The sequence below is a fragment of the Bidens hawaiensis genome, unplaced genomic scaffold (genome assembly GCF_021521415.1).
Source record: "Bidens hawaiensis isolate Kalapana, Puna unplaced genomic scaffold, B.hawaiensis_p1.1 tig00001299_1, whole genome shotgun sequence".
Classification (NCBI taxonomy): domain Eukaryota; kingdom Viridiplantae; phylum Streptophyta; class Magnoliopsida; order Asterales; family Asteraceae; genus Bidens; species Bidens hawaiensis.
Genome location: NW_027491074.1, coordinates 1,968,149 through 1,983,388, shown reverse-complemented (window position 1 = coordinate 1,983,388; position 15,240 = coordinate 1,968,149). Strand labels below are relative to the sequence as shown.

The window sequence follows — 15,240 nt, the reverse complement described above, 5'->3', positions numbered from 1 at the left end:
TCTCTTTAAACTCGTTGCCTCCCATTGCGAGTTTATAATTTGTGGTTAAATCCGCAGCCCCCCTTGCGAGTTATCTAGTTTTACAAAAAATAAAATAAGCCACCTACAAATACAAAGGGGTCTCTTAAACCAACTAGAATTACAAAAAAATTTTGAAACTAAATTGAAATGGTGCGACAAAATGTGAATATAGGCTGTTTCTTTTATCCTTCCACGGGTTGTATTACCCGGAATTGACCCGGAAAAAACTAAGGGGTGGGTGGCGGTTGTGTTGCCGGACCATCCAGCCTATCCGTAGGCGACTACCCAATCCCACCCCAGGCCCCAGCCGACCACCCTACGAATGCAAGGATATGCCTTCGATGCATTCAACTCATTAATTGACTAGCTAGTACTGATTATTGAAAGTAAATACATTACCAATGTGTATCTAAATAAACAATATCCAAAACGTTAAAAGAGCAAATGCACGTACTTAGGATGCTTGAGAGTCCAAAGCTGAATGAAAGTGAGAAACATCCATACGTTGCTCAGGGACAAGATAACGTAACGTGCGATAAACAAAATCACATTAACATAGGAACCATGTTACAAACACTTATCTTACAATCAGGTCAAGCCCGACTTAACAACTCACGAACCAAGCTAAAACACGCATATGATATAAATTATACACCTAAAGTGAAACACATACTAAACTCATGCAACACACGTGTACAGAATCTCTCTCGATCAGATGATGATTTTCGGTCAAATCTCACAGCTCGTAAGGAGAACGAGGGCTCCTACTTCCGATCCCACTCGCCTTCTCGAAAGCATCTGATGCTGACTTCCTGCGAAATATGAATGATTCTCCTGACTCACCATTTGTTCTTAAGTTAGTTCTAACTCTTTTAAATTGTTTCAATGTATTTCAACACAAGAATGAAACCCACCGTAAATAATGTTAATTATTTGTAAGTCAGAGATCGTGTTCATTTGTCAGACACGAAAATTTAACACTAACAATGTGTTCATTAACACGAACACAATTTTTATTTCATTTTGCTAAAATTCAAGATTGAGATGACACAAACATGAGCCATTTAACTAATTATGTATATAATATACCCAAACCCAAACCTGCCAACTTCATGTTAGTTTGTTTTGTATGTTCATTAACACAACTTCACAATGCATGCTTTTCATATACATAATTTAAACATGGATTTTTCATTATCATCTCACCAAAAACAATTTCTTTTAAATTACGAATGGCAGCAATATAACTGCTACAAGGATCGAATTGAGATTCTAAAGGAAAACAAGAAAATAATTTCTTGTGGATAACTTATATTTTATTTCAGGTATGTATCCTCGTGGAAGAGGAAATTATTTTCATTCCTCTAATAGAGGAAGAGGGAGAGCTAGTCAAAATAATAGCAGAGTAATTGCGCAAATTGGGCAACAAAGGCTAATAGCTGCTAATATCGCAAATATTGCAACCACTTCTAGTAATACTGGAAGTAATGAAAACCAGGATTCTTTATTAGAAGAATTCCTTTCATGGAAAAACTCCAGAAAAGAGGCTAATAAACCCTCATATGTGAATATTACTACAGAAGACCCAGATGATGGAGCATATAATCAGACTCCATACAAGGAGATAATATTGCTCCTAGAATTTAAAGATCTTAAATATAAAGATCAACCATGGATTTTAATCCAAAAATATATGGATACAGGATCATATCCTGCAGGATCTTATAAACCCAGATTATATTATGAGACGATTCTACGATCCACAGAATCTTGTGAGATTACACATTATAATTCGGGTAATACCCAGATTTACAATTTCAGTAAAGTAATAATTAAACAGATAATATCCGTTGAGACATGGGGAACATCTCCTCTTAAAGAAAGAGAAGTTTATCACCCTGAATCTAGGGCACCATTAAAATTTAATTATTGGGATTATATAGAGGCATTTAATAAAGCCTTTTTATATGAAAATTCAAAGAAGAAGCATTCTTGGTTCTTCAAAATATGTCCACAAGTTTATAACTTGGATATTCCAAATTGGCTTAATAAATGGTGGATGTCATATGGTCCAGCTATAAAAATTCTACCTGAACCTTACAAAGGATTTTTTCAGAAATGGTCTAAAGTTTCTCCAACTCTAATAGAAATGGAGTATAATAATATAAATATTGAAGGAATATCTTCATTGCATTATTTCACTCAGTTTGGAATCCCTTGGATCTGGAAGTGGTCTCCAGAAGTTGGTTATACCCAACAAAATATCCCATGTTTAAGAAGGACTTTTTATACAAAGTTCTGGAAGAAAATGAATAAAATGGATGATCAAGGTAATATTGAAGGCCAAGAAACGATAGACTTAATAAAGTCTACAATTGAAGAATATGAAGAACAAATACGTTTGAAACAACAGAAAGAGGCTCCTAGTCCATTCAGACAAATTGTCAAGAAGATTCAACTATCAAATGATCAATTATCAAAAGATGAAATTATTCAGAAGTACTTAGAAGAAGTCAAGAAGGACCTAATTAAAAACCTTCAACCAGAAAAAAGGTCTGATATGTCTATAACATCTTCAGAAAATAATGAAGCAGCTGAAGATGCTCAAAATGTTTATGAAGATGAAGAGCTTGATGAAGAACTTCTGGAAGCTGAATTAGCATCGTTAAAGGAATCCCTGACAACACAGAAAGACAAGAAAAAGATGGTCCAATAATACTGGATAAAGAAGAATCTACTTTAATAAAGCTGACTACTTTAATAAAGGAGAATCTGCTTTAATAAAGCAGGCTGCTTTACTCAATTATAGCAGACATAATTATGAAGACTTTTGAAAATTTTTAAAAAGCAGAATTATTGTAAATTATTGTAGTTTGTTTGTATACTGAGACTCTCATTATAAAAGGAGCTCAGATTAATTCAGGAAGGCATAACTTCCTTCTCTAGTATCTATAATATCTTGGCTATTGTAAAAATTCTCTCTATTAAATAAAAAGTCTGAAGTTTGTGAAGACAACTTAATCTGCACATAATCCCTTTAAAGGTTAGTATACTTAACTTTTCTTTATTATTATTTAGCTTAATGACAAGCTAAATCCCAAAGTGTTGAATTAACCCAGATAATATAAGTCATAAACCGTGACTCAAAAAAAAAAAAAAAAAAAAAGTCATTCATGAAAAATTTTTAGGTTGGTTCTATATTAAAACAGGCGAAATATTAATATCGTGGTCGAATTATGGTAGCCCGTTTGTTGCCGTGTTGATTAAAGGCGTTTCTAGGGCGTGGCCTGTACTGACCGCATGTAACATCCTAAAATTTTTATATTGATAAATAAAAGAAAGTTATGTTTAGTAATTTCACGTTTTAGTTATTTAATGTCGAGTAAGGAACGGGTCTTGGGCTTAGTTATTTTATGAACTCGGCCTGTCTCGACCCGTAGGAAGCTAACCCGAGCCTAACCAAACCCGTAGTATATAAACGAAAGTTCTTGACACTTCCACCATTTTCACCATCTTCCTTCACTTACACCCACCCAAACACTCTCATTTCTAGAGAGAGAAGCTAGAGAGAGAAAGTTCTCAAATCACAAATCCGAGTCCACAATCTTGTTCCTAATCGTTTTTGGTAAGTCCCTCTCGAAAATCATCCGTTTTCATAACCATTTTCGACCTCAAATCGAGCAAAAACTCCCATTTTCGTAACTTGAGTTTTCGGGTCAAAAACCGCCTTGTTTTGGTGTCAAAATGCAAGCTTTTGTGTTTAAAAGTACTAGGAATCGATAGCCCTTTCAATCCCGAGCATTTCCATGTCAAAAACTTCGATTTTGGGTCAAAAATCTGGAAAATCTGGAAAACCCGTGGGTTTCTCCGTCGCCCAGCTTGAAGGAGTCGAATCAGACTCATTCGATCGAACCAGTCGATCGAATCAGTCCATTCGATCGAATGCGTAGATCGAACAAGTCCAGTCGACCGAATAGGGAAGCAACCGAATGGTCTCCAACTCATTCGATCGAATGAGTTTTGTATTCGATCGAATGAGTGTTGTATTCGATCGAACGTGTTCCTATTCGATCGAACGTGTTCCTGTTTGATCGAACGTGTTCCTGTTTGATCGAACGTGTTCCTATTCGATCGAACGTGTTCCTATTCGATCGAACGTGTTCCTATTCGATCGAATCAAGCCAGAACCAAGCTGTTTCCAAGTTCGCCTAAGGTTTAACTTCGCCTGAAGCGAAGTTCGTCTATAAAATAAATTAAAAACCTAATGGAAAATGTGTTAAGGCAGTTATCGAAAATAAAATTTTTCCAAGCTGACCTGGCAGCTTAACCCCAGCCAGGGGCTCTGCCCCTTGGACCCCGCTAGGGGCTGCCGCCCCTAGAACCCCGCTGCCAGGGGCGCTGCCCCCGGACCCCCGTTCGTTGTGGGTCATATATAGATAGGAATACAAACGAGTAGCAGTAGTTAATTGATATGTGTAAATATTATACAGTTAGCCGAGCCCAGTTAAAGAAAGGAATTACGATCAACGGCGAGCGTAACAGGATCCAGGTGAGTTTCTAGCCCCATTTATGTGTTACGTCTTCGGGGCTGTGTGCATACTCGATATGTTTGTTAATACACTTATCCTAAGAGATAAGTGTATGCCTTATGTGAATAATGTGAAATGTATGAATGATGGCATGACGGTACGTGAACGATCTTCGGATATTGCACGTACTGTCAGGTTGTAACGCTAAGTTAAGGTAAGTATGATATGTATGCTTAGGGGTATGAACGTAAGAAAGTTAATAAAAGAAGGAAATAACGGATGTATGGTTGTATGGCAACGAAGAGGGAATCGAACCCTACTAATATTCGAAAACATGGGACCAGACCCTAATAATATCTGTGATGTTAGGGACCAGACCCTAATAATATCTGTGATGTTAGGGACCAGACCCTCATAATATCTGTGATGATAGGGACCAGACCCTTATAATATCTGTGATGTTAGGGACCAGACCCTTATAATATCTGTGAGGTTATAGGGCGAAAGGCTCTTTAAAACGTAGGATCATGAATGAAAAGAAAGTATGTAAGTAAGAAAGAAAGTATGTAAGAATGAAGGTATGAGTACTTATGTGTGAATGAAAGAAAGTTATGAGGTTAAGTACGTATGTATGTAACAAGGTATTGTATGATAGTGTATGATTAACTAGAACTCACTCAGCGTAGCTGACTTTTAGTATGCACGCAGGTGAGTAGGATGAGACAGCTGGCTTGAGTGGAGGACACATGGCAGAAGACTAAGGCCTGGCATCTGAAGATCCGATATGTTTTATAAGTTATGTTTTGATTTTGAAAGACAAGAGGAATGTTTTAAGACATGAGTATGAATTGATATGTAATGTTTTATGAAAGTTTTATATTCCGCGTAAAGTTTTTAATTAACTCTGATATTTAGAACTGTGTTTACGAGTAAATCCAACACGAAAGTAGGGTTACCGGTTACGGGGCCTTACACCGCATGTTAATACTATTAGCCAGTTGAAATATGGGTAAAGAAACCATAGTACCTAAAGTTTCATACACGATTCTTTACAAGTTACTTTTTACAAGTTAAATTTTTAATTTAAAACAAAACAAAATAATTAAATGAAAAATTTTTAGGTTGGTTCTATATTAAAACAGGCATAATATTAATATCGTGGTCGAATTATGGTAGCCCGTTTGTTGCCGTGTTGATTAAAGGCGTTTCTAGGGCGTGGCCTGTACTGACCGCATGTTAATACTATTAGCCAGTTGAAATATGAGTAAAGAAACCACAGTACCTAAAGTTTCATACACGATTCTTTACAAGTTACTTTTTACAAGTTAAATTTTTAATTTAAAACAAAACAAAATAATTAAATTTAAAACAAAACAAATAAATTTAAAAAATAATTAAATTTAAAACAAAACAAAATAATTTTGAAAATTTAAAAAATAATTAAATTTAAAACAAAACAAAATAATTTTGGAATCAGAGCCATGGTGGTTAACTGGTATCATTGGGGAAATTCAACACTTGAAAATAAATTTATGAATATCCTAAAAGATAAAGATACTGTTAAAAACAGTATTGAGGAAGAGTATGATATCCCTCATAATTTAGATTTATTAAATAAATGGACAATTCCAAAGGTTGATTATAAACTAGTTTATAAACTAGGAACATTTGAAAGAATTGGTATAAAACAGGTAGTAAAAACTACTGAAGAAACGATTTCTCTTAATAAAGAAGATATGATAATAAAACTCCTTAATAACAGAGATTTAGAAAAATATAAAAAAGATAAATATAAATTTATACATATAGGTTTGGTTCAAATTGCTTTCAAACCACTGACCCTTGAAGGGTTACCAGAAAGCTTCATTGCAGCTTTAAGGGATGGTAGAAATTTAAACTGGAAACAATCCCTAGTAGGAATAATTCAATCTAGCCTGGCACATGGTCCAGTCTATTTTAACGTATATCCTAATCTACAGTTATCACTATCTGATGTTAATATTACAGATGCTCTCACTTTAAATGTCAAAACCCATGGATATAATTATGCTCCAGGGTCAGAAGTGATGTGTATTTGCTATAGAATATATTACAAACCGTTATTTACTTTGAATCCCCATTGTAGGATGGTTGATAAACCATTAAATGAAACAATAGTTATAGAAACTAATTTTGGAAAATCTAATATTACAACCAGAAGAAAAATAAAATGGGAAGAAATAAATTTTCCAGAAAATTGGGTAATTAATAATTGTACTCCTTCACAACAGTATGTAGATAATAATCCATTAGAAATAATACAAACAAATGAAGGATCTATCCAAATACAATTTGAAAAAATAAATCCTAGAATAACTAGATCTTTGTCTTCGAAAGCTTCGTCTCAACATATATCCCATTTTGAATATACTGTTAGAAGTCCATCTAGAGCTTCTACTTCCCAAATCAGAGAAGAAATTCCTGACAGGAAAATAGAGGAATTAAGAATAAATTCTGATAATATAGTTAGAGGAATATTTAAGCCTCAAGACCCAGAATTAACTGAGTCTGAAATGAATTTCTCAATTTAATGGATTCTGGAAAGAAAATAGATTTTAGCCAAGGTTCTTTGGCAAGAAAACAAATTTGTGAAGAATTTAAATTAACCAAATGGGAATCGTTTAGAAAATGGTTCTTTAAAAATTTTGAAAGTCAAGATTTTGAAATCTTTCAAAAAGAATTTTATGATGAACGAGAAGAACAGAATAATATTATTCCGTTTGTTCCATGGTTTTTGAACAAATATACAAATAATATGATTTCAGTTATACAAAGAGAATATAATATAAATGGTCAAATCCAAAAAACAAATTTTCCTCCACAATTACCTTTTAAATTAGAAAGAGATAATGAGGTAAGATATTACCAAGCTTTTCAAAAATTACTTGAGGATGATACATTGCCCATAACAATTATGCATATTAACAATCTTTTCAGACAAAATAATTATACCAATATATGTTTGGTTGTTATAGGAGAACAATTAGGTGCTTTAAATAACACAATAAATGAACTTATAAAACATTCTTTAAATAAAGATAAAAATAAGGATGGAGAAATTATAGCTACACCATCTATTCAGCCTCCTCCAGAGGTAAAAGATTTTAAATTAAAATCTAACAAAGAGATTTCAAAATTACTTGATGATAAGTTAAAAAATCTTGGAGAAAAATTCCAATCTTTACATATTAATACATTATCAGAAGAATTTGCGGAATCTATAGATAATAATAATTATCAACAAAAGATAAATGAAGAGATTAATAAACTCCAAAAGTTTGCTGAAAAACCTACTCAAAGATTATATTATTATCCTAGACCAACTCCCCAAGACGTACTAATAGAAGAACAAGAATATGTTGTTAATAATTCCTATCATGGAAAAAATATTTACGAATGGAATATTGATGGTCATACAGAAAGACAAATTTATAATGTTGTCCATAGAATGATGATGTATAGTACAATTTGTAGAAATAATGGCAATAATGATACAAACATAGCTAGAATGATAGTAGCTGGGTTTACAGGTCAATTAAAAGGTTGGTGGGATAATTATTTATCTCAACATGATAGAGAAGTCATACTAAATGCAGTTAAGGAAGAAGATAATGTCCAAAAGCCAAATGCTGTCTACACATTAGTAATTAATATAATTGAACATTTCACAGGAAGATGGTCTGATAATTCAGAAAATATCAGAACTCTTTTACAAAACATTAGATGTAGAACTCTTACATCTTTTAGGTGGTATAAAGATACTTTTTTAAGCAGAGTTATGGAACTCCCAGAGTCCAATAGTACTCATTGGAAATCCAAATTCATAGATGGTTTGCCTCCTTTATTTGCTGAGAGAATTAGAAAGGCTCTTAGAAAAGGGGAAGTTAACATAAATTATGAAAATTATATTTATGGCAAGTTAATAGGTACTTGTATCCAGGAAGGATTATCTTTATGTAATGAAATAAAATTAAATCAACAAATTAAGAAACACTCTCTTAATGAAAAGAGACAGTTAGGACAATTTTGTTCACAATTTGGAATGGAAGAAATCCATGATCCTAAGAATAAAAAGGTTTTCAAATCACAAAGAGCTAATAAAGTTTACAAAAGAAAACAAAAGAAAGAACAAAGAAAAGAAGATAGAAAATTTAAGAGGAAAAGAGATTTTAAACCTAATAGACCTTTTATTATATGTAAAAAATGTGGTCGTCCTGTACACAACGAAAAAACTTGCTGGGTAAAAAGAAAAATTAATAATTTAACAGATGAAAAGTTGAAAGAAACTTTATCAAATATTTTGATAAATTCTGAATCTGATTCTGAATCTCAAGAATTTTCATCTATTGAAATGAATAATATTCATATTTTAGAAAATGAAAGTTTAACATCATCAGATGAGGAATGTATTCCTTGCAGAAATGGTGAACAATGTTTAAACTCTTCTGATAAAGAAGAAGAAAATCTCTATCAACTTATTGCTCAATTTCAAGATATGGAAATAAATGTTATTTCTAATAATATACTGGATCTTCTTAAAGTCATAAAAGATTCTGAAATATGAGAGAGAATAATTTCTCAAATGATAAAAGAAAATCAGGTAGAAACATCTGATGAGAAAATTTCTCAAGATTTTCAACCATATACTTTAATGGAAGTTAAGAATCAACTAAATCAAAAATATAAGGTTAATAAACCAGTTAGTATTGAAGAATTAAGAATTGAAATTGATAATTTAAAATTTGAGATAAAAAATTTAAAAAAGAATAATGAATATCTTGGAGAAAGATTAACAAGAATAGAAAAAGGAAAGTCCATTGACAATAGTATTGAAGAAGAAGAAAATTTCTTGTCTGTAATTGAAAGGATAACGTCACAAAAATGGCATATAAAAATTAAACTGTTAATAAACAATGATTTCACAAAAGATTTGATTGCTCTAGTTGATAGCGGAGCAGATTTGAATTGTATCCAAGAAGGTATTATACCAACAAAATATTTTCAGAAAACAACTCATAGACTTAGTTCAGCTAATGGTGAACCTTTACAAATTAATTATAAACTGCCTAAAGCTTATATTTGCAATAATAAGATGTGTATAGCTAATAGCTTTATTTTAGTCAAAAACCTTACTAATCAGATTATACTTGGAACACCTTTTTTAAATCAAATTCTTCCTCTACAAAGGGTGGATAAAAATTCAATTGTTGGAACATATGAGGGGAAACAGGTAATTTTTTATTTTGTTTCTGAACCAATCACAAGGTTCATAAATAATGTAAAAGAATCTTTGTTACAAGCAAAAGAGAATCAAATAAACTTTCTTAAACAAGAAGTAAATTACATTACAATAGAAGAAAAGCTAAAAAATCCTAAATTACAGGAAAAAATAAATTTAGTCCAACATCAATTCTCTTTACAAATATGTAATGACCATCCTAATGCTTTTTGGGATAGAAAGAAACATATTGTTTCTCTTCCTTATGAAGAAGACTTCAAGGAAAGCCAAATACCTACGAAAGCGAGACCATGTCAAATGAATTCTGAATATTTACAATTATGCAAAAAAGAAATAAAAACCTTAATTGAGAAAAGTCTTATTAGACCCTCTAAATCTCCTTGGTCCTGCACAGCTTTTTATGTAAATAAACATTCTGAACAGGAAAGAGGAATTCCAAGGTTAGTAATAAATTATAAACCATTGAATAAAGTTTTAAAATGGATTAGATACCCTATTCCAAATAAAAAAGATTTATTGGATAGATTACATAATGCTGTAATCTTTTCAAAATTTGATTTAAAATCAGGATACTGGCAAATCCAAATAGAAGAAAAGGACAGGTATAAAACTGCTTTCACGGTTCCAATAGGACATTATGAATGGAACGTAATGCCATTTGGATTAAAAAATGCTCCTAGTGAATTTCAAAATATTATGAATGATATATTCATTCCTTATAGTGATTTTATCATCGTATATATTGATGATATCTTAGTATTTTCAACAAATATTGAAACACATTTTAAACATTTAGAAATATTTAAGAATATAATAATCAAAAATGGTTTGGTTATAAGTAGACCCAAGATGGTTTTATTTCAAACTAATATAAGGTTTTTAGGACACAATATTGAAAAAGGAAATATAATTCCTATTAACAGAAGTATAGAATTTGCTTCAAATTTTCCAGATGAAACAATTGATAAAACCCAATTACAAAGATTTTTAGGAAGCTTGAATTATATTTCTCCTTATTATCAGGGTCTAGCAGATGATACTGCTATCTTATATGATAGATTAAAAAATGATCCTCCCCCTTGGACTAAATATCATACTAAGGCAGTCCAAAAAATTAAACATCAAGTAAAAAACCTACCATGTTCAATGTTAGCTAACCCAGAATGGGAAAAAGTTGTTGAAACAGATGCCAGTGAAATAGGTTACGGTGGCATATTAAAACAAATATCTCCAATTGATAAGAAAGAATTTCTTGTTAGATTCCATTCAGGAAAATGGAATAAAAGTCAGAAGAATTATGCTACTATTGCTAAAGAAATCTTAGCTATAGTCAAATGCGTTTTGAAATTCCAAGACGATTTATATAATCAAAAATTTATTATAAAAACTGATTGTCAAGCTGCTAAATATATGTTTAATAAAGATTTTAAACATGATGTCTCCAAACAAATGTTTGCAAGATGGCAGTCTAATTTAGCACCATTTGATTTCGACATAATATATAAAAAAGGTATTGATAATAGTTTACCTGATTATTTAACAAGAGAATATCTTAACCCTATTCTGCAGGAATAATGGTGTATAAGGGACCCCTGAGAATAATTATTTCAACAATAGATCGAAGAATCAATATTTATAATCAAATGAGCACAATGCATGCTTTTCATATCCATAATTTAAACATGGATTTTTCATTATCATCTCACCAAAAACAATTTCTTTTAAATTACGAATGGCAGCAATATAACTGCTACAAGGATCGAATTGAGATTCTAAAGGAAAACAAGAAAATAATTTCTTGTGGATAACTTATAATTTATTTCAGGTATGTATCCTCGTGGAAGAGGAAATTATTTTCATTCCTCTAATAGAGGAAGAGGGAGAGCTAGTCAAAATAATAGCAGAGTAATTGCGCAAATTGGGCAACAAAGGCTAATAGCTGCTAATATCGCAAATATTGCAACCACTTCTAGTAATACTGGAGGTAATGAAAACCAGGATTCTTTATTAGAAGAATTCCTTTCATGGAAAAACTCCAGAAAAGAGGCTAATAAACCCTCATATGTGAATATTACTACAGAAGACCCAGATGATGGAGCATATAATCAGACTCCATACAAGGAGATAATATTGCTCCTAGAATTTAAAGATCTTAAATATAAAGATCAACCATGGATTTTAATCCAAAAATATATGGATACAGGATCATATCCTGCAGGATCTTATAAACCCAGATTATATTATGAGACGATTCTACGATCCACAGAATCTTGTGAGATTACACATTATAATTCGGGTAGTACCCAGATTTACAATTTCAGCAAAGTAATAATTAAACAGATAATATCCGTTGAGACATGGGGAACATCTCCTCTTAAAGAAAGAGAAGTTTATCACCCTGAATTTAGGGCACCATTAAAATTTAATTATTGGGATTATATAGAGGCATTTAATAAAGCCTTTTTATATGAAAATTCAAAGAAGAAGCATTCTTGGTTCTTCAAAATATGTCCACAAGTTTATAACTTGGATATTCCAAATTGGCTTAATAAATGGTGGATGTCATATGGTCCAGCTATAAAAATTCTACCTGAACCTTACAAAGGATTTTTTCAGAAATGGTCTGAAGTTTCTCCAACTCTAATAGAAATGGAGTATAATAATATAAATATTGAAGGAATATCTTCATTGCATTATTTCACTCAGTTTGGAATCCCTTGGATCTGGAAGTGGTCTCCAGAAGTTGGTTATACCCAACAAAATATCCCATGTTTAAGAAGGACTTTTTATACAAAGTTCTGGAAGAAAATGAATAAAATGGATGATCAAGGTAATATTGAAGGCCAAGAAACGATAGACTTAATAAAGTCTACAATTGAAGAATATGAAGAACAAATACGTTTGAAACAACAGAAAGAGGCTCCTAGTCCATTCAGACAAATTGTCAAGAAGATTCAACTATCAAATGATCAATTATCAAAAGATGAAATTATTCAGAAGTACTTAGAAGAAGTCAAGAAGGACCTAATTAAAAACCTTCAACCAGAAAAAAGGTCTGATATGTCTATAACATCTTCAGAAAATAATGAAGCAGCTGAAGATGCTCAAAATGTTTATGAAGATGAAGAGCTTGATGAAGAACTTCTGGAAGCTGAATTAGCATCGTTAAAGGAATCCCTGACAACACAGAAAGACAAGAAAAAGATGGTCCAATAATACTGGATAAAGAAAAATCTACTTTAATAAAGCTGACTACTTTAATAAAGGAGAATCTGCTTTAATAAAGCAGGCTGCTTTACTCAATTATAGCAGACATAATTATGAAGACTTTTGAAAATTTTCAAAAAGCAGAATTATTGTAAATTATTGTAGTTTGTTTGTATACTGAGACTCTCATTATAAAAGGAGCTCAGATTAATTCAGGAAGGCATCACTTCCTTCTGATAATATAATTCCTATCATGGAAAAAATATTTACGAATGGAATATTGATGGTCATACAGAAAGACAAATTTATAATGTTGTCCATAGAATGATGATGTATAGTACAATTTGTAGAAATAATGGCAATAATGATACAAACATAGCTAGAATGATAGTAGCTGGGTTTACAGGTCAATTAAAAGGTTGGTGGGATAATTATTTATCTCAACATGATAGAGAAGTCATACTAAATGCAGTTAAGGAAGAAGATAATGTCCAAAAGCCAAATGCTGTCTACACATTAGTAATTAATATAATTGAACATTTCACAGGAAGATGGTCTGATAATTCAGAAAATATCAGAACTCTTTTACAAAACCTTAGATGTAGAACTCTTACATCTTTTAGGTGGTATAAAGATACTTTTTTAAGCAGAGTTATGGAACTCCCAGAGTCCAATAGTACTCATTGGAAATCCAAATTCATAGATGGTTTGCCTCCTTTATTTGCTGAGAGAATTAGAAAGGCTCTTAGAAAAGGGGAAGTTAACATAAATTATGAAAATTATACTTATGGCAAGTTAATAGGTACTTGTATCCAGGAAGGATTATCTTTATGTAATGAAATAAAATTAAATCAACAAATTAAGAAACACTCTCTTAATGAAAAGAGACAGTTAGGACAATTTTGTTCACAATTTGGAATGGAAGAAATCCATGATCCTAAGAATAAAAAGGTTTTCAAATCACAAAGAGCTAATAAAGTTTACAAAAGAAAACAAAAGAAAGAACAAAGAAAAGAAGATAGAAAATTTAAGAGGAAAAGAGATTTTAAACCTAATAGACCTTTTATTATATGTAAAAAATGTGGTCGTCCTAGACACAACGAAAAAACTTGCTGGGTAAAAAGAAAAATTAATAATTTAACAGATGAAAAGTTGAAAGAAACTTTATCAAATATTTTGATAAATTCTGAATCTGATTCTGAATCTCAAGAATTTTCATCTATTGAAATAAATAATATTCATATTTTAGAAAATGAAAGTTTAACATCATCAGATGAGGAATGTATTCCTTGCAGAAATGGTGAACAATGTTTAAACTCTTCTGATAAAGAAGAAGAAAATCTCTATCAACTTATTGCTCAATTTCAAGATATGGAAATAAATGTTATTTCTAATAATATACTGGATTTTCTTAAAGTCATAAAAGATTCTGAAATAAGAGAGAGAATAATTTCTCAAATGATAAAAGAAAATCAGGGAGAAACATCTGATGAGAAAATTTCTCAAGATTTTCAACCATATACTTTAATGGAAGTTAAGAATCAACTAAATCAAAAATATAAGGTTAATAAACCAGTTAGTATTGAAGAATTAAGAATTGAATTTGATAATTTAAAATTTGAGATAAAAATTTAAAAAAAGAATAATGAATATCTTGGAGAAAGATTAACAATAATAGAAAAAGGAAAGTCCATTGACAATAGTATTGAAGAAGAAGAAAATTTCTTGTCTGTAATTGAAAGGATAACGTCACAAAAATGGCATATAAAAATTAAACTGTTAATAAACAATGATTTCACAAAAGATTTGATTGCTCTAGTTGATAGCGGAGCAGATTTGAATTGTATCCAAGAAGGTATTATACCAACAAAATATTTTCAGAAAACAACTCATAGACTTAGTTCAGCTAATGGTGAACCTTTACAAATTAATTATAAACTGCCTAAAGCTTATATTTGCAATAATAAGATGTGTATAGCTAATAGCTTTATTTTAGTCAAAAACCTTACTAATCAGATTATACTTGGAACACCTTTTTTAAATCAAATTCTTCCTCTACAAAGGGTGGATAAAAATTCAATTGTTGGAACATATGAGGGGAAACAGGTAATTTTTAATTTTGTTTCTGAACCAATCACAAGGTTCATAAATAATGTAAAAGAATCTTTGTTACAAGCAAAAGAGAATCAAATAAACTTTCTTAAA

The 15,240-nt window shown here is 31.3% G+C and overlaps 1 long non-coding RNA gene across 2 annotated transcripts in view; it reads right to left on the bottom strand.

Moving 5' to 3' along the window:
- Window positions 1-566: 566 nt before the first annotated feature.
- Window positions 567-15,240, bottom strand: part of LOC143570793 (uncharacterized) — a 58,220-nt gene continuing 43,546 nt past the window's right edge. For both annotated transcript variants that reach the window (XR_013141996.1, XR_013141993.1), the window contains one exon: window positions 567-855. This is a non-coding gene — a long non-coding RNA (uncharacterized LOC143570793). The remainder of the gene's footprint in view (window positions 856-15,240) is intronic.